At 43.3% G+C, this 18,560-nt stretch overlaps 1 protein-coding gene across 2 annotated transcripts in view; it reads left to right on the plus strand.

Moving 5' to 3' along the window:
* The first annotated feature begins 3,316 nt into the window (after positions 1–3,316).
* The window catches only part of COL27A1 (collagen type XXVII alpha 1 chain), a 294,861-nt gene continuing 279,617 nt past the window's right edge, over positions 3,317–18,560 (plus strand). Inside the window, exons 1-2 of one of the 2 annotated variants that reach the window (XM_073314250.1) lie at positions 3,317–3,365; positions 6,140–6,223. The gene's annotated coding sequence lies outside the window, so the exon portion shown is untranslated. Of the gene's footprint in view, positions 3,366–6,139; positions 6,224–6,285; positions 6,335–18,560 lie in introns of those variants that run through there. The other variant, XM_073314251.1, reaches the window with a different exon arrangement.

Here is an 18,560-nt window from a genome sequence, read left to right on the forward strand (position 1 = left end):
GCCATGCCTGTGGCTTGAAGTCTCGAGCTGTCGTTGCTCAGTCCATCCCCAGCTCGGCAGGTTTGCTATCTCCAGTCCAGACACTGGTTTCCCGCCCCCCTCTGGCTTAGGGCTGAGGCCCACCGGCCGGATCATATAGTAAGAAGAGCATGGAATGGATTTTATTATGGTTTTGTGACTATACATATTGGTGACTTCTTTCTCTGAATATCACAGCAATTGTCAGTGAACGACGCTAGATTTGTCGCCGGTCACTTTGATACTAATTTCCTTGCTAGGGAAACCAAAAAGTCACGGAATCTAGCAGCAAAATCGCTAAGTTGACAACACTGGCTAAGGCAGGATGTTGAGCAAGACACACCACTGGCTGCTCTGGCATGGCAATTCTGAGCCACTTTCTGGTAGTTGAGCCAAAAATGCTGCAGGAAAAGCTTTCTGGTGATATTTCTGGTTTCAGCTGGAAACAGGCAGTGCACATGGAATTTAAAAGGGGAAAGGTAAAAGGAGGAGCAGAGTGGTTTAAACATTTTTAGCCTCCAAAGAAAGTTTGGGTTGAACTTCAGGCAAAAGGTTGGGTTGGTTATTTTAGCTGAACCAGTTCTCTCAACCAGTGATAAAGACTGCAGTAAAGAAGGGACATGCCTAAGCACAGGAATCATTGGCTAGTGGTTAAAGCATGAGGCTAGAAGTTGGAGATTCTGGATTCTAATCCCACCTCCTATTGTTCTACCAATTTGCTGTGTTTCCTTTGTCTCTCTGTGCTCCCATCTGTAAAATGGGGATGATGATACCTATCTGATGGGTGGGGCTATGAGGATTAATTTGCTAAACATTACAAAGACCTTTGAGATCCCTATAGAAATGCCTGGTATTGTTCAAGAGAAGGGATGAACGAATCCTTATGGTAGAAGGTTTGCTTTTAAAATTAACAGCAAAGCCTCCTGTGAAGAAGCCAACATTTCCAAACTTGTATATTTAATATTAAGCACTTAAATCTGTGTTTACATAAGCATCTAAATATGTTTCCTTGTCTCCAGAGATACTGAGCAACTGCAGGACACTTAAAGCCAGAGGCACCTATGTTCATATTTAGGTTTGAAAATGTTGGGCAAACTTCTTGAATTCTACTCTCTATTCCCAGAACAGTAAAGTAGTGTAGATCTCTGTTGCCCAGCAGAGGGAGTCTCTTACACGTTCCATCTACTACTAGATATGCCCTGGACAGAGACGCTTGATTTATTCATAGGGTGTTTGGTTTTTTTTCACATTTGAAAAATTTATCAGGAGGGATTCTTTGTAAAGGTAAAAAAAAATGTGGGATTTATTGGTGTCTGACTATTGTTATGAAATAGATAGACTTGCTGACAATCCACTGAGTGAGAGGAGACGTGAACATCTGCTTGGGTCCATATGTTTTCCCCCGGTGAACCTTATGAAAGAACTTCTCAGTCTATCAAAGAAAACAAAAAGAAGTGTTAGGAGCAGAAGCTTCGCCAAAGCTTGGGGTCCCAGCCAAGAAGTTGGAGGGGAAGAGAAAAGGCTAAGTGGAGAGAGAGAGAGAGAGAGTGAGTGTGTGTGTGTGTGTGTGTGTGGTTTAAAAAAAATAAATAAATACAGGCCAGGTTTATGTTTCAATAGTAGTGCAAGATTTATTCACCAGCCGTTGTAACCCCTTCTACAGAGAAGCGAGAGGAGCTTTAAAGAGAGATAAGGAAAGAGTCCTTGGTGCCGAGTCCAAACAGCTAATGTGTCTCATTCTCTGGCAGTTCAGACACCAAGGGTGCACATCACAAGTGCGTTCAAACGTGCACATGCCATATGCAGGATACAGCTTCACGATACTGTCTAACATCCAGGATTAGGTTACAGTTGACAGATCAACTTTGACTATTATTCACAGCATAGAGCTTCACCAGTAGCAGCAACATCGATAGATACCTAGCCTGTACCTCACCCCCTTCCTAAGCATGCTCATTGTCTGTGGAATTCAGTATTAAGTGAAGTCATGTGCAGATTATGATTCCCTATGGAGAGGATGGGGATTCTTCTCCCCACCCCTGCCCAAGTCTTTGCCCATTTTCTTACAAAGCCATTCAGTCAATCAGGGCAGGTTACACTACAGCCTAAGTCAATATAACTTACATGTGGAACACCCCGTGCACTCCCTCACACGAGAGATGCAAGTTTTACACCAGCACTATGTCAGTGGGAGACTCTTTCCCCCTGACATAGCTTCCACTTCTCATTGAGGTGGAATAATTATGCCCATGGGAGAGCACTTTCCCGTCAGCATAGCCCATCTTCACCAGATGCGCTACAGTGGTGCAGCTGCGCTGATGCAGCTGCCTCGATATAGCTCTGTAGTGTAGACTTGCCCTCAGTTTTGCCACCTGTGTCCTCACATGGATGTTGAGAGAGGCTGCTGATTCTGCAGTAGCATAAGCCCCTCCCCCAGAGGCCAAACATCTTCTGATACCAGTGAATTGCTAGCCTTCATTTCAGGGCTTTCATGTAGAGGGACTTGACTGAGCCCTTTGGTGATAACTGACCTTGGCTGCAGTTGCTTCAGGCTATAGTGCCTTTTCCTTGACAGACAGGCCTCTGACCTTGGTGTAAGATGGTGACTTTTCACTGCAATCTTCCTTGTCTCATTTAAAGTAGGGTAGGATTTTCTAGCATCAGGACTTGGTGATGGTTGCTAGCAAATGTCTTTCTTATTTGAGGCCAGGATTTGCTTTTGCATCTTCTCCTCCTTTCTCAAATGTAAGGTTCTGAGGTACTATTTCTCCTTTTATCAAAGGGATGAGTGACACAAGCATGTATATCATCAGTGATTTCAAGTCTGTTCTTTTGTAGGTTCAGTCAGAGGTATAGGATACAGATAGTTTATCAATGTTTGAGCTCTTGAGTAGTGAGTCTGCTAAACTTTACCAAGGTCTCTGAAATACTAAACCTTTAAAAATGGTATTTTGCTACATGCACACTAGTGAGGGTGCTATCAGAATTTCAAGCCAGCTAGCTCATGCTTGCGGTCTCTGTCTATGTATATATTATTCAAGTCTTCTACCATCTATTGCCAATACACTTCTGGCATCTCCAAAGTGAGGAAGAGGCTCTCCTCTCTAGGTTTGTGCAAGCAGCAAAATGGAAATCACTAGATCTCCTCTTCTGATTGAGTCCTCAGGCCAAGACACCCAACTTGCTGTTTGTTGATAATGTTCTTAGCATTCTGTTAAACTTAAATGTCCCAAGGTGAATGCTTTTCATGCTCTGAGTCCTGTGACCTATTGGTAACTACCTCCCATTTATTTGTAGTGAACAGGAGTGGGGCCACGGGACGATCGAGATGGTAAAGGAGCACTCAGGTATGATAAAGCCATTGTGGAGAAACTAAATTAATTCTTTGCGTCGGTCTTCATGGCTGAGGATGTGAGGGAGATTCCCAAACCTGAGCCATTCTTTTTAGGTGACAGATCTGAGGAACTGTCCCAGATTGAGGTGTCATTAGAGGAGGTTTTGGAACAAATTGATAAACTAAACAGTAATAAATCATTAGGACCAGATGGTATTCACCCAAGAGTTCAGAGGGAACTCAAATTTGAAATTACAGAACTACTAACTGTAATGTGTAACCTATCATTTAAATCAGCTTCTGTACCAAATGACTGGAGGATAGCTAATGTGATGCCAATTTTTAAAAAGGGCTCCAGAGGTGACCCTGGCAATTACAGGCCAGTAAGCTTGACTTCAGTACTGGGCAAACTAGTTGACTATAGTAAAAAACAAAATTGTCAGTCACATAGATGAACGTAATTTGTTGGGGAAGAGTCAACATGGTTTTTGTAAAGGGAAATCATGCCTCACTAATCTACTAGAATTCTTTGAGGGGGTCAACAAGCATGTAGACAAGGGGAATCCAGTGGATATAGTGTACTTAGATTTTCAGAAAGTCTTTGACAGAGTCCCTCATCAAAGGCTCTATGGAAAGTAAGCTGTCATGGGATAAGAGGGAAGGTCCTCTCATGGATTGGTAATTGGTTAAAAGATAGGAAACAAAGGGCAGGAATAATGTTCAGTTTTCAGAATGGAGACAGGTAAATACTTGTGACCTCCAGGGGTCTGTACTGGGACCAGTTCTATTCAACATATTAATAAATGATCTGGAAAAAGGAGTAAACACTGAGGTGGCAAAATTTGCTGATGATTCAAAACTACTCAAAATAGTTAATTCCCAAGCAGATAGGGAAGAGCTACAAAAGGATATCACAAAACTAGGAGACTGGGCAACAAAATGGCAGATGAAATTCAATGTTGATAAATGCAAAATAATGCCTATTGGAAAACATAATCCCAACTATTCATATAAAATGATAGGGTCTAAATTAGTTGTTACCACTCAAGAAAGAGATCTTGAGGTCATTGTGGATAGTTCTCTGAAAATATCCACTCAATGTGAAGCGGCAGTCAAAAAAGCGAACAGAATGTTGGGAATAATTAAGAAAGGGATAGATAATAAGACAGAAAATATCATATTGCCGCTGTATAAATCCACGGTATTCCCACCTCCACTGTGTGCAGATGTGGTCACCCCATCTCAAAAAAAGATATATTGGAAAAAGTTCAGAAAAAGGCAACAAAAATGATTAGGGGTATGGAACAGCTTCCATATGAGGAAAGATTAATAAAACTGGGACTTCTCATCTTAAGAGGGGATATATTAGAGGTCTATAAAATCATGACAGGTGTGGAGAAAGTAAATAAGGGAGTATTATTTACTCCTTTTCATAACACAAGAACTAGGGGTCACCAAATTAAATTAATAGGCAGCAGGTTTAAAACAAACAAAAGGAAGTATTTTTTCACACAGTGCACAGTCCACCTAGGGAACTCCTTGCCAGAGGATGTTATGAAGGCTAAGACCATAACAGGGTTCAAAAAAGAACTGGAAAAGTTCATGGAGGATAGGTTCATCAATGGCTATTAGCCAGGATGGGCAGGGATGATGTCCTTAGCCTCTGTTTGCCAGAAGCTGGGAATGAGTGACAGGGGATGGATCACTTGATTACCTGTTCTGTTCATTCCCTCTGGGGCACCTGGCATTGGTCATTGTTGGAAGACAGGATACTGGGCTAGATGGACCTTTGGTGTGACCAAGTATGGTCGTTCTTATGTTTTTATGTATGCTAGCAACACCAAGAGGCTCTAGTTGAGTTCAGGGCTCTGTTGTGATGGGTGCCGTGCAAATCCTTCAAAGACCCATCACTGAAAAACTCAGCATCAGAGAAGACTTGTGGTGTATGAAGGTTGGGTGGAGAGGGATTCAGTCAAATATGTTAATTTATATAAACAAAAAGAAAAGGAGTACTTGTGGCACCTTAGAGACTAACCAATTTATTTGAGCATGAGCTTTCGTGAGCTACAGCTCACTTCATCGGATGCATACTGTGGAAACTGCAGAAGACATTATATATACACAGAGACCATGAAACAATACCTCCTCCCACCCCACTGTCCTGCTGGTAATAGCTTATCTAAAGTGATCATCAAGTTGGGCCATTTCCAGCACAAATCCAGGTTTTCTCACCCTCCGCCCCCCCCCGCCAAACTCACTCTCCTGCTGGTAATAGCCCATCCAAAGTGACCACTCTCTCCACCTTGATTATCATACAGATTTTAAAGAGAGTGGTCACTTTGGATGGGCTATTACCAGCAGGAGAGTGAGTTTGTGTGTGTGTGGGGGGGGCCGAGGGTGAGAGAACCTGGATTTGTGCTGGAAATGGCCCAACTTGATGATCACTTTAGATAAGCTATTACCAGCAGGAGAGTGGGGTGGGAGGAGGTATTGTTTCATGGTCTCTGTGTATATGTAATGTCTTCTGCAGTTTCCACAGTATGCATCCGATGAAGTGAGCTGTAGCTCACGAAAGCTCATGCTCAAATAAATTGGTTAGTCTCTAAGGTGCCACAAGTACTCCTTTTCTTTTTGCGAATACAGACTAACACGGCTGTTACTCTGAAACCTGTCTTTATATAAACAGTTGCAATTATTCTTATATTTCTAAATAGATACATGAAGAGTTAGCTATCTCCATCGGCCTTTCAGTCTAGCCAGCATTACTAATTGGTTGATTTCTTGCAGGACTTGCAGCCTGCCCATAGGTCTTAATGAGGAGAGACTCGTGACCTAATGGATCAGTTAAGAAGGATGCTCAATGCATAAGAGGTATGTGAAGATATCTGTGTGAGAAGCTGATGAGCAAGGAGATGAGGCTGGTGAGATGGAGACTGCATAAGAGACAAGTAGGAAGGAGCAAAGCTGGGCAGGTCCTTAAAGGTATGTACAAGTTGTAAGGCTCCTAAAGTGTTCCTTGTATGAAACAGAGAAGAGAATCCTTTGCTAACTCCCTGAGTCTTCTGCACAGATGAGCTATTTGTGCCAGGTAAAGCTCATGATGAAGAGTGGTTGGGAGCCAAAAAAAGAAAGCCAAAGTATGGGCTCTAGCCAGCTCAACTAGTAGTGACCATTGGACTGGTTGTGACCATTCGGTGATGTTATCTTACACAATTATCTTCATCTTAGATCTGAAAGGTTGGTCTGTTCTCTGAGCAATCTTCAGTAACCCAGTAGACACATTATGGGTATCTCCTGGGTGTTAATCAAAACTCCAGGGTGCTAAACTAAACCTCCTTGAGGCTCCCCATCAGTAATAGATTCTGAACCCATTAGTCGACAAGAGAAAATCTTGAGTAATCTAATGTGTGCATGCTGGTTGTATGAATTATGCCATACTGTACTATTCTGGAAAATGGCTTTCTAAACTGTGGGAGAAGGATTTGGCACCTCCAACTAGTTGAGTTTCCAGAAGCTAAAATCTTTCTGAAGACTGAAACCGACTGGGGTTAACCTGACTCCAGAGGTAGTCTGTGGTGAGTTCTTGGAATTATTATTACTTGTATATCACATAGGAGCCCCAGCCCTAGACCTGCCGTGCTAGGTGCTGTACAAGCACAGAAGAAAAAGGCCTGCCCCCAAAAGTGCACAGTCTAAGTGTGAGACAAATGGGGGACTACAAGGAAACCATGAGACAATATTGGTCAGCATGATGAACAATGGTATGAGCCCAGCAGCAGCCTAATTGTTGTCAAATTTTCTGTAGCAATCATGGCAAATGAAAGTTATAACACGGCCTTGTGATGGTGGTGCTCCTGGATGTAGCATATGAAATATGTGATGGTAAATGGAAAAGCAACAGAAAGTGTGGGGGGGCATTCGGTGCTCCGATTAGCTGAGACTAGAGCCTATTTACAGTAGAGATACTGTGTATGGAAAAGAGAAATTTGTGTAGTTATGCTCCCTAGTTTTAAATTACACTGGCTATCAGTGCACATGCATCAGTGCCAAAGGAAACTACGGACTAGGATCAATTTTATATGACTAAAGCCATATTCTGGAGACTATTGATCAGATGCATCTAATTGATTACTCATTGGTTTGGCCAATATTTTTTAATTGTGGCATCTGGGATTGAAATGCTGGATAAAATTCAAGGAATCCTGAATATGGAGACAGACCAGCCCAAGACTTGCAAGAGTAACTAAGGATTTTTTGGTCCCCCCACTTGCAACCCTCCAAATACTTGAATTTCCAAAAGTACTAAGCATCAAAAAATCAGACCCCTTCAATGTGTCTCAAAATGAGGAGACAGGGCCCTGAAATATGAGCCAGGCTGGCCACAAAATCACTAGGCCTTTGAAAATCTTGGCCTAGGTTCTTTTAAAATAATCTCAACAAACACTCTGGAGTTTCTGCTGTCTACTATCAATGCTAACCTAAGTACTTTGAAAATTTCATCTTTCCTAGTCTATATATACTAGACATTACCAGCTCCATTTGATTGGACTTTCTGTTTGCAAATAGAATAATCTTGTGACCTAATTTCCTAAGGAGGACTATTATTTATCAACTATTATGTAAATTCTACCCCACGACTTTTGAATTGCTGCTATTTTTAAAGATCCAAATCTCCAGGGTGATAGATCATCTTGTAGACATGTTAAAGTCAGAGTCATGCATTTACAATTAAATAACAAAACTTCACATGAACAATTTATGATGTAATACTAACTTATCCGTAGAAGCATAATTCATCACGCTGCCTACAAGTGGCAGATGCCAGCAGTTTGGACAATTAATCCATAGTTCCATGAACATCAGCAAACTTTGTTGGCAACCTCTTTGTAGGCAGCACATAATAGAGACTTTCACTTGTACATATGAAATGCAACAAAAACATACAGCCCTAGCCAGGAGTATCAATTTAGTTTCCACAAGTCGAGGTTTTTGAAAGTTAGGGACATTATTTGAGACTTTTCCCCCTCCTTGTCTTTTTCCCCTCTCCACCCCCATAAGTAAGATGGGGAAACTTCTTCTTTTTGAACCAATGATATGTTCAAGAATTGTGCCAAAAGTAAGAAAACAATGGTGGCAATACTCAATTCAGTAGCCTCAAACATGCAGTGCTAGGAGGGTGATAAGTCTGTCAGCATTTGCCTGCAACATCCCACATTGCTAACAGAGGTGAAGCGTTAAATGTTCTGCTTATTCAATGAGGTGTAGGTGGCTTGTTACTTGTTGGATAGAAGAGAGGTGGAAGGGACTTACTGGGTAGAGAAGATCTAGAGTATGGGCTGAGCAGTCCTAAGGGAGGAACCCTAGGAGCAGCCAAATCTGCCAAGAAGGCTTGAGCTGAACTTTACTATCTTGCTGTTGATATGAAAGCCAAACTTCATGAAGGTGGGGGGAGTAGGGGGAGAGTCTTTGGGTTCTACACAAGCATGTGGGGCTGAGAGTCTAGTTCAGATTGGGAAAGGCATCTCCTCACATGGAAGGAGGCTATATTTGAAGGACAATCGAGAAATTTATGCTACAGAGTATTATTGAATTTGTACACTAGCTTCTACAAATGTTGGCCAGAAAATAAAGTGTCATCGGCAGATATTGAGGGAAATGAACGGAAAGATCAGCCCAGTCAATGTCACAATATGTCCATTGTGGCATGTCTCCACAAACTGTCTACCTCCAACACTAGAGGCTTCCCTGTTGATATTTTCATTGGCTCACTCACAGCATAATGGCCTACTTTGTGCTCTAACCCTGTTGGTATTTGAGGACCCTAGGACAGAGGATAGTTGTAACTTGCAATGATGTCTCCTGCAGTGGCAGATTTAGAGTTTGTGGGGCACTGTGCGTAGCTTCCTTTTTTGCCGTCCCCCTTGGGACCCAGCCAAGAAAAAGAACATTCTCTCTTATCTCTCTCTTGTTGTTCATTCTTTTCTTTTTCTTCATCCTCCTCCTATATTATAAGTAATGGGGAAGTAAATGAAAATAAAGTGAGGTACCTTGATTGGGGCAGGGAGTTGGGTGCAAGAGGGGGTGTAGGCTCTGGGAGGAAGTTTGGGTGCAGGCTCTGGGCTGGGGCAGAGGGTTGGTGCAGCGCTGTCCCTAGCAATTCTGGGGCCCTACGCAGTCCCCCTGTGGGGTGGGGGGCCCCAGGCCTCTGCGGGAGGGGAGTGTGGGGGCAGGCCCCAGGCCTCCGCGGGGCGGGGGGGGGGAGCTGGCTTGGGGGACAGAGGGGAACCATCCCCCAGCACTCACTGGTGGTGCGGCTGGGGCCCGGTCACCGCACTTCCCACTGCCGGTGAGTGCAGGCCCAGCCCTGCTACACTCCTCAGGGAGGTGGGGGCGGGGAAGAGGCGGGGCGGGGCAGGGGCCAGGGGGAAGAGCCAGAGCAGGGGCTGGAGCAGCACATAGTTGCACAGGGCACCAGGAAATTTGGTGCCCCAAATTTCCTGGTGCCCTACGCAGCTGCGTACTTTTGCATATGGGTAAGGACTGTCCTGGGTTGGGATGTGGGAGGGAGGCAGGGGAGGTGGCGCTTACCTTGGGCAGCGCCAACTCCAAAGCAACCAGCACACGCACCCCTCTGGCAGTGGCTCCTGGGCGGGGCGGGGGCAAGGGGTCTATGCGCACAGCTGCCTGTAGGCACTGCTCTCACAGATCCCATTGACCACAGTTCCCGGCCAATGGGAGCTGCGGAGTCAGCCTTCAGGGTGGGGGCAGTGCGCAGAGACACACGCACACCCCCCAGGGATCACAGGGACATGCCGGCCGCTTCTGGGAGCGAAGCGGTGCGGAGGGAGGGAGGCAGCGCGGGCAGGGAGCTGCCTTAGCCCTGCTGCTGGCATGTCTCTGCGCACCCCTTGGGAGGAGGGGGGCAGCGGGTCTCTGTGCGCTGCCTGGGGTGGGGACAACATGTGGCGCTGCCTCCCCGCACCCCCACTTGGGGCACGCAGAGAGCAGCATGGGGCCACGTCATGCAGGCAGCCTGCCTGCCTGAGCCCTGCTGTGCCACCGGACGGGACTCAGGCAGGTTGTCAGATATTTGTCCTGCATTTTGGGGGGTACTCTGTCGTTGGTGGCCCCATGCCAATGCACAGTTTGTTTCATGGTAAATCTGCTCCTGGTCTCCTGCAGGAATGGCTGCAGTTTGCAGGAGCAGTGTGGATAGAACATGTGGTCTGTTCTAGCTCCTCCCACTGGACCACTGACCACACTCTCTTTTCCTACTGAGTTCAGGACACTGATCATCTTCTTCTGATCAGAAGTAGACCGACTCAAGCTAGTGGGCATCTTTCCTTCAGCTAAGAGGCTTCTGTAGTGCTTTCCATATCAAGTTGCTACTTCCGTTTCCCCTGCTGTGGCATGGGAACTTATAGCCCTGAGTATCCCAGAAAACAGAATAATTGTACTCCCAGAAAACATTAATTCTTGTTCTCTGCATTAGCCCAGGATAAGTTGTTTTGATTTCAAATGTGCTGAAGAACTATATTGTAAAGATGTAATAAGCTGCACCTTTAACCTATACAATCCATGCACCCAAATGTTCACTTAAGTTGCCATTTCCATTCCTATCACTGAAACTTGCATAGCAAAAAGAGAATAACTCTTCGGGGGGGATTTTAGGAGAATTTTACATGCTATTTCACAGGCTTTGATTTTTCAATCATGTGGAAAGATAGTTGGTCAGGGAACAGACAGACAAATGTGTTCCAGATCCATTTCCAGACTTGCATCTGATGAAGTGAGCTGTAGCTCACGAAAGCTTATGCTCAAATAAATTGGTTAGTCTCTAAGGTGCCACAAGTACTCCTTTTCTTTTTGCGAATACAGACTAACATGGCTGATACTCTGAAACATTTCCAGACTGTGTTCTTACACTGTAGTGTTTGTAATAACTGTTGGTACTGCATTAAGGGAGAATACATGAGACACTTTCCCCTTGCTTGGCATATATTTTAAAAAAAAGTTACCATGGTCTCACTCTCATTATGTTTGACGATGACATATGAACATCTGATGGATAATTAAGGATAAAATTAGATGGCTTCTTTTCTCCGATCATTTTTCTTCCCATTACTGGAAAGGGAAATAACTTGAGATAGAGCCATCCACTCAAAGAGCAGTCAATTCATGTAATTGCTTTTATTGGTTGTCTTGGAGTGGTAATGACTGTAGAAAAATATTCCAGAGCCATGTGTAACTTAGTCAAGCCAAACAACTGGTCCCATAAAATATTAGGTTGCTTCAAACCTAGAGATGGCCCCGTACCAAAATCCCTGATTCCAACTTCGGGAAAGTTTAGATGCCAAGCTAAATTTAGCAGTTTAGACTTGTCCCTGCTCAAATCTGGTAAAGTCAAAATCCCATGTGTCGTATGTATCTATCATTCTGATCTTGGGAAGATAACAATAATGGTTCCCTGGCAAAGCTGTATAGCAACAATAGTGTGTGTGTATACTCTGATTTTATTCAACTCTTCAATACAGGTGGAGCACACTTGGAAAATTGTTTTGTTCACTGGCTATTCAATGTTTATCTGGACTGCGGTGTCATTTCAGAAAAATTCTAGTGGTGGGAGAGGGGTGAAGTTGTCAGCATATAGACCATCACATTATATGATATCCTGCAAAGTCCGAATGTGGGGCAGGAAGTGGAGCGTATAGACCTGTGCCTTGCCCTACAGCAAATGATGCCCTGATCGCCATGATACCATGCCACGAGTTGGGCTATAATGTGTGAAGGATTTGCCGTATAGCTAAGCCTCCCTCTCTGCTTGACCTATGAGTCATTCTTGCATCAGTAGGTAATTTACTGTCCCATCAAAACTTCATTGTTTGTTAATGTAGTTCTCCATTATTTTCTTGGGGACTTCAGCAAATGGTGTGGTACAAAAAGCATATTTGAGGTTCATTTGATTATCCACAGTTTAGAAAGTTTTTTTTTTTTTTCCCAATTCATTAGATCTGTTCTGAGCCTCTTAAAGCAGGGGGAGAAAAATTGATTTCAAAGAGTTTATTCTCTGCGATAACCTTATAGCATTTCCCTAGAAAGCCCATGGAGCTGCATTTCAGTTCTGATGGCAAGAAGCAATCCTCCCCTACTTAAAAAAAGAAAAGACATCATATAATCTCTACCAATGTGTTTAGGCCACTGGGAATGTCCCTGTATGAAGACAAATTGAAGTCTTGCCACTGTCAGGCTACAACAGCAAAGACTTATGGTGGTGGGGAAAATATCTTTATTCAGGAGGAGGTGGTGTTATTAACTTACATGTTTGTGTAACAGCATATAATTGCCTGGTACATTACAGAAATGAAGATACAGACCCTACTTTATAGAAATTGCAATTGGAGGCCCTGATCTTGCATTGAGCTTCTGACAGTGTTGCCAACTCTCACCATTTTCGTTCAAGTCTTGTGATAGTTGGTGGGCTTTTTTCTTTAAGCCCCAACTCCTGGAGTCATGTTAATAGGTAAGAATTTCGGGATTTTTAAAAAATGAATGAGCCTATTTAGTTGTGTATAGAAGCTTAAAAAGGTGAAACTGAAAAGTTCATACACCAGAAGTAAAATTGAAAAGAAGACTGGTTTTAAAAAGAGAGAATTCTATCTCATGATTTTGGGGGCTGAGCAGACTCATGATATTTTTTTTATTTTTTTTTTTTTTTAATGTGGGATTGGCAATACTGTTTCCAGACAGCTATACCACTACCCCTGTGGGAAGCCTCCTAGATTTCAGTGGGATTCTGCACAGAGTTCATTGCAGGATTGGAACCTAAATTGGATAAACATAGGACATTTATTACAACGGATGGAGGAAGGGGGTTAAAGAAGGATGAAGATTTAAATGGAGATAAAGTTACATAGTTGCATGTAACTGGATGTACTGCCCCTTTCAGAGCTCAGTTATGAGAGTGATTATAGGAGGGAGAAGAGGTTCTGAAGGGGCTGAGAGAGGCAGAGGGGAAAAGCTCTGGGAGCTGTAGCAGAGGAACTACTTTTGTTTTGATGACTTGCTGAAGTTTTATGTTGAAGAATATGACTAGGCCCTGAAAGAGAAACGGGTATGGCAGCGAGTCTAACCTGAACAAGGGGAAATGGAGGCAGCAGCTAGCTCCATAGGGTAAGTGGCGTTGTTACAATGCCTCTAGGTAAAACGTACTCCGTGCCTTTACCGCTCCACGGCTGGCCTCATGTTTGAGCGTGTACGCTGAAGCAGACTGCAACAGGATTATGCTAAAATTGCGGTGGACCATCATGATGTACGTAGGACATCCCGTAGCACTCGAAGCTTGTTCTGGCCAGCATGTCTGATTCATTAAGCAACAGAGAGGTGGTAAGTATCTAATATCGGCACACTTTCCCTTCAGGACACAAAATAAAATAGCACCTTGGGTGTATGAAAGGGCTGCCATCCAACCAAGCACAACATGTGCATTCTGTTCCTTAATATAGTAATGTACAATCCACAAAAATTAATGCTGGGATCCAAAGATCTCAAAGCATTTGGTAGAGGTTAAGCAAGACTCTCAAAGCCTGTGTGGTGTGTGTGTGTGTGCTTTAAAAACCAGGGTGACCTAGGTAAATGTTGAAATTTACTTTTTAATACTGCTGAAATATTTGAACCTTAGGTGGCGTTCCAGACAGACGCCAGCCATTCGGAAATATAAATGCTTACTCACCCTTCTGAATTCTGTATCTCTGAAAACTCCAGGGGGACTTATGACATAGCAAATAGATGCTCTTAGCTGTTTCAAGTCTAGTTATCTACTTGGTGGTTATACTTCGGTTTTCTTCCACATGCACTAACCCCCATCACTTCATAATTTTGGAGCACTTTTTCACCATGAAATTTTCTCAGAAGTGAGGGAATTTTGCGCCAGGCGAAGCTTAGACTCCTTGTTGGTCCTGGTTGGTGTCCAGAAAACCTGCATAAGGTGCCGTACTGTGTGCCAGCCAGTTGACAGAAAACCTCCTTTCAGAACCACTCACTTTTTACAGGAACAGTTTATTTGGTGACTTCCATAAAGATGCCCATAAAAAGTCATTATATCAGATGCCCAGAACTAAATGGCTCTTCTAATGATTTGTTTTATTATGTGATAATGAATGTTTGTTGGAGGGTAGTTCTATGTGGTTTTAAAAAATAATCCTAAAAATGTTATTTGCATTTTCTGAAAGTTCTCCCCAGTCTTTGTATAACTTGAGTCTGCAGGGAACTGTAAAATGTGTTGCAGAGATTGACTTGGATTTGATCTGCTCTGACCCTTTCTGTGGGAAGAGTGACAGAGCAGGAAAGAAGAATGTGCTGATGTTTACAGGTTGGGAGGATGCACTTTGCCTTTCACTTATCAAGGTTCTGAGTGAGCTTGACTTGCTACCTGTGATAAGGTACCATGCACTTCTGTGGCTGATTAAAGCCAGTGGAGAAATGCTAAACCCTTTATTAAGGCATGTTATCTTCTCCCTCGAGGAGTACAAGGTGCCAGCCGCACTGGAGCAAACAGCAACTATACCTTATTCAAAACTGCCTTTCTGGATGTTTACAACTTCCTCAATTGCTGTTCTTTCTTGAACCTACCTTTTTATTTTGAGGGGGAGGGAGATTGAGGGGAGTTGGAACAATTCCAAGCTACACAATTCCAAGCTACGCAGTTTCTCTTGATCCATCTCGGCCTACTTTCTGACCTAGAAACTGTTTTGGTACCAGGTTTCAGAGCAGCAGCCATGTTAGTCTGTATTCGCGAAAAGAAAAGGAGTACTAGTGGCACCTTAGAGACTAACCAATTTGAACATAAGCTTTCGTGAGCTACAGCTCACTTCATCGGATGCATACAGTGGCTGATCTAGCAATGGATGAGGGAAAACATGTCATAATATTGGATGGGATTTTCAAAAGCTTTTGGAATGGGCCTAACTCTGCTCCATGGAAGTTCAGGGAAAGTGACCAAGTAAGTGTCTTGCATCGTGCCTTGATCTCACTTCTTTGTTTAACGTTACTAATATTTCTGGCAGAGGGATAACCTTGTAACTGCTGATGCATACCCAATATAAACCTCAGCCTCACTTTCTCCTCTAACTAGGCTGTTTCTAGGGTTTCCGTGAAAGGCTCTTGCCCCATTTCCTTTTATATACTGGTTGGAGCTAACTGGACTCACCTGCCAGCATGACTCAGCAATAATTGCTCTCAGTCTTAGTGCAGTGATTTAACACCTGAGCCTAGTGTGACTCTGCAGAAGAGCCCTGCTTTTCTAAACAAGGTCTTAGATTCGGCTACCCCATGACCTGCCTTCAGTCCGTAGCAGAGTGCTCATTGGGGAAGGGCCAGGTATTGTCCCTGATCCATGGAAGGATTCCAGTGAGTGCCAGTTGTACTTGTGAACTTGGATCAGGGGGAGTCTATGGCTTTCTTCCACTTTAGCAAGCTTGAAATCAGAGGCAGTACTGATGCTCTGCAACATAGCCCACTCTGGCTCGTTTCAAGGCCCATTTCCTTGTTCAAAACCATTCTCTCTGTTCTCTCTTTGGAGAGAGTGAAAACTTCCTGGAGGCTTCACCTCCCCCATGTGCATGGAGCACAGCCGCTGGCAGATCCACATTGACAGCGTGACTCGGGTTTCCAGGTAAGGAGTGAAAGGGCCATTAGAGGCACGGTTCTTTCGAGAGAGGACTTTTATTGGCACAGACAGAAAGATGATGATTTTTTCCACCCCCCTTTCCTCTGCACAAATCTTCTTTTCTTGCCTAGTTCAAAGAGCCGCCTGACGAATGCTGTGGGAATTGCCTACTAACAGGCGTGTGCTTGGTGATATTTTGAGCAGGGACACGAGGACTGGGTGGGGTGGTGGCGAGGCACTCGCTGTTTGCCTGTTAGATGTGTCAGGCTGGTGTAACTTTTTGAAAAGACCTCTGCCATGTTACACAGCAGCTTTGTGGACGAGCTTAAATAAATGAGTGACTTATCCCACTGCCAAGGAGCATCAGTGGGAGGTCAGTATTTGATATTTCCACACCCAAAAAACCAGCTCCAAGCTAGATTTACAGCACAAAATACCTATTCAGGCCTCTCCAGCCCTCTGTTTTCATTGACTTCCATCCTCTGCTTGTATAAACAGAACCCCTTCCTTGCTGAAAGAAAACAGTATTGCTGATAAGGGACAGCCTCATCTCAGCATGTCAATGCACCACAACTAGGGTTTTGTGTACCGATCTGATCCCTGTCACAATGTTAACAAACATCTAATATGGGAGCCATATTTCCACTCTAAAGACAGCTTTGAGGGTGCTATGTGAAATGCGTTCTACTTTTCATTTATGCTTCCCTCAGCAGTTCCTTCCTTCTTTAAAGAAGTTCTTAAGATTCAGCCTTCTATTTATCCTGCCAACTACTTTTTAAACAAAGATCCTTGTTCTCTACTGTCTATCGATAAATTACTAGCCTTTGCCGCTTTCAAAGGATTATCTAGCACTGCATTTCTGTCTATATAATCACAGTGGGATGTCATTAAAAACTAAACATGTACCCCCTCCCAGCAGCAATAATTAAATTTACTGTGGTGTTTCCGTTCCAGGTATGGGGGACATGGCAAATACCACAGTCAAGGTAAATACTGTGTTGATGTAAATATTTGGATTTTTAATGGTGCTGCATGTGTAAAGGTTAAGGGGCAAAAAGTGTATGCGGTCCCTACCTCAAAGGGCCTTGGGGTCTAACTCAGAATAATAGTGCTTTGCATATCTGAGGCGCTCAGCATCTTGCAGGATTAGGCTCTAACATACGAAGGCTTTGTGAAAGAGGCAGGTCTTGAGAGAACTGCCAGACTGTTTGTCTGTCCTTTGTACTTTTAAAGCGCCTTCCACGCTAGAGACCTTCAGAGCACTTTATAGATACTAATGAACAAAGCTTCAACAGGCCTGTGAGATAGAGGAATCAAGGTGCAGAAGTTAAAGGAACTGCCCCAGGCCACACAGCAAGTTGGTGTTAGCAATGAGATTAGTACTCTGGAGATAGAAAAGGAGTACTTGTGGCACCTTAGAGACTAACCAATTTATTTGAGCATAAGCTTTCGTGAGTTACAGCTCACTTCATCGGATGCATTATATTGGAGATATTAGTTTCCAGCATGGCATTGAATCACTAGTCCATTCTGTCTCCCTAGTAGCTTATCTTAAGTGATCTCTCTCCTTACAGTGTGTATGATAACACCCATTTTTTTCATGTTCTGTGTGTATATAAATATCCTCACTATATTTTCCACTGAATGCATCCAATGAAGTGAGCTATAGCTCACGAAAGCTTATGCTCAAATAAATTGGTTAGTCTCTAAGGTGCCCCTAGTACTCATTTTCTTTTTGCGAATACAGACTAAAACGGCTGCTACTCTGAAATCTATTTATTTTGATTTTTAACACAGAGACATATATTTAAAACAAACCCTCCTGTCACAGGCTCTAGTTAACCTTCATAGGTAATTAATACTAAAGTTGGTTGGAAAATGGGGGTTTTCCCCCACAGAATTTCAATTTTGGGGATGAAAATTGAAAAACGTGGCTGAAAAAAATTTTGATTCATAAATGGCGCAATGCTGCCTTATGTTCCCATTTTTCCACATAGACTAGACTCCCTAAGTGGACTACATCTTTCATAAGACACCACAAACTCCCCATTGGGCAAGAGGCAGTGCATCATGGAAAATCATGGGAGATGTAGTCTGTGCAGGAAGTATAGCCTATAGAGGAGAAAAGGGATATAAGGCAATTGAACTGTAACTCCCATGAGGCACTGCAACAGCATAGCCTAATTAAACAAAAAAAATTGTTTGGATTTCTTTGGGGATTTTTTGTTTGTTTGTTTTTTAGGAAAAATCAAAATTTTCCATGAAAAGCAAACAGTTGTCTAAACAAATGTTTAATGGTTAACCCAATTTTCCTTCAAAACAGTTTAGAGAGAATTTTCGATCAGTCCTAATTAAAATGACCATGCAGTCCACACCTTTAAAATGTCCCTGTCTTTGCTTCTGCAAAACTCTATCCTCTGCAAATAAAGAGATAGACCTCCACCTTCCCCAGACCCTTGCCCAAATCACTGGGCTTTGCAGTACGCCAAAAAGATCAACAAATTTGGGCTATACTGGACCAAGGGCTATTTTAAACACACTCAG

Source organism: Lepidochelys kempii, chromosome 16 (genome assembly GCF_965140265.1).
Source record: "Lepidochelys kempii isolate rLepKem1 chromosome 16, rLepKem1.hap2, whole genome shotgun sequence".
NCBI classification, from domain to species: Eukaryota; Metazoa; Chordata; order Testudines; family Cheloniidae; genus Lepidochelys; species Lepidochelys kempii.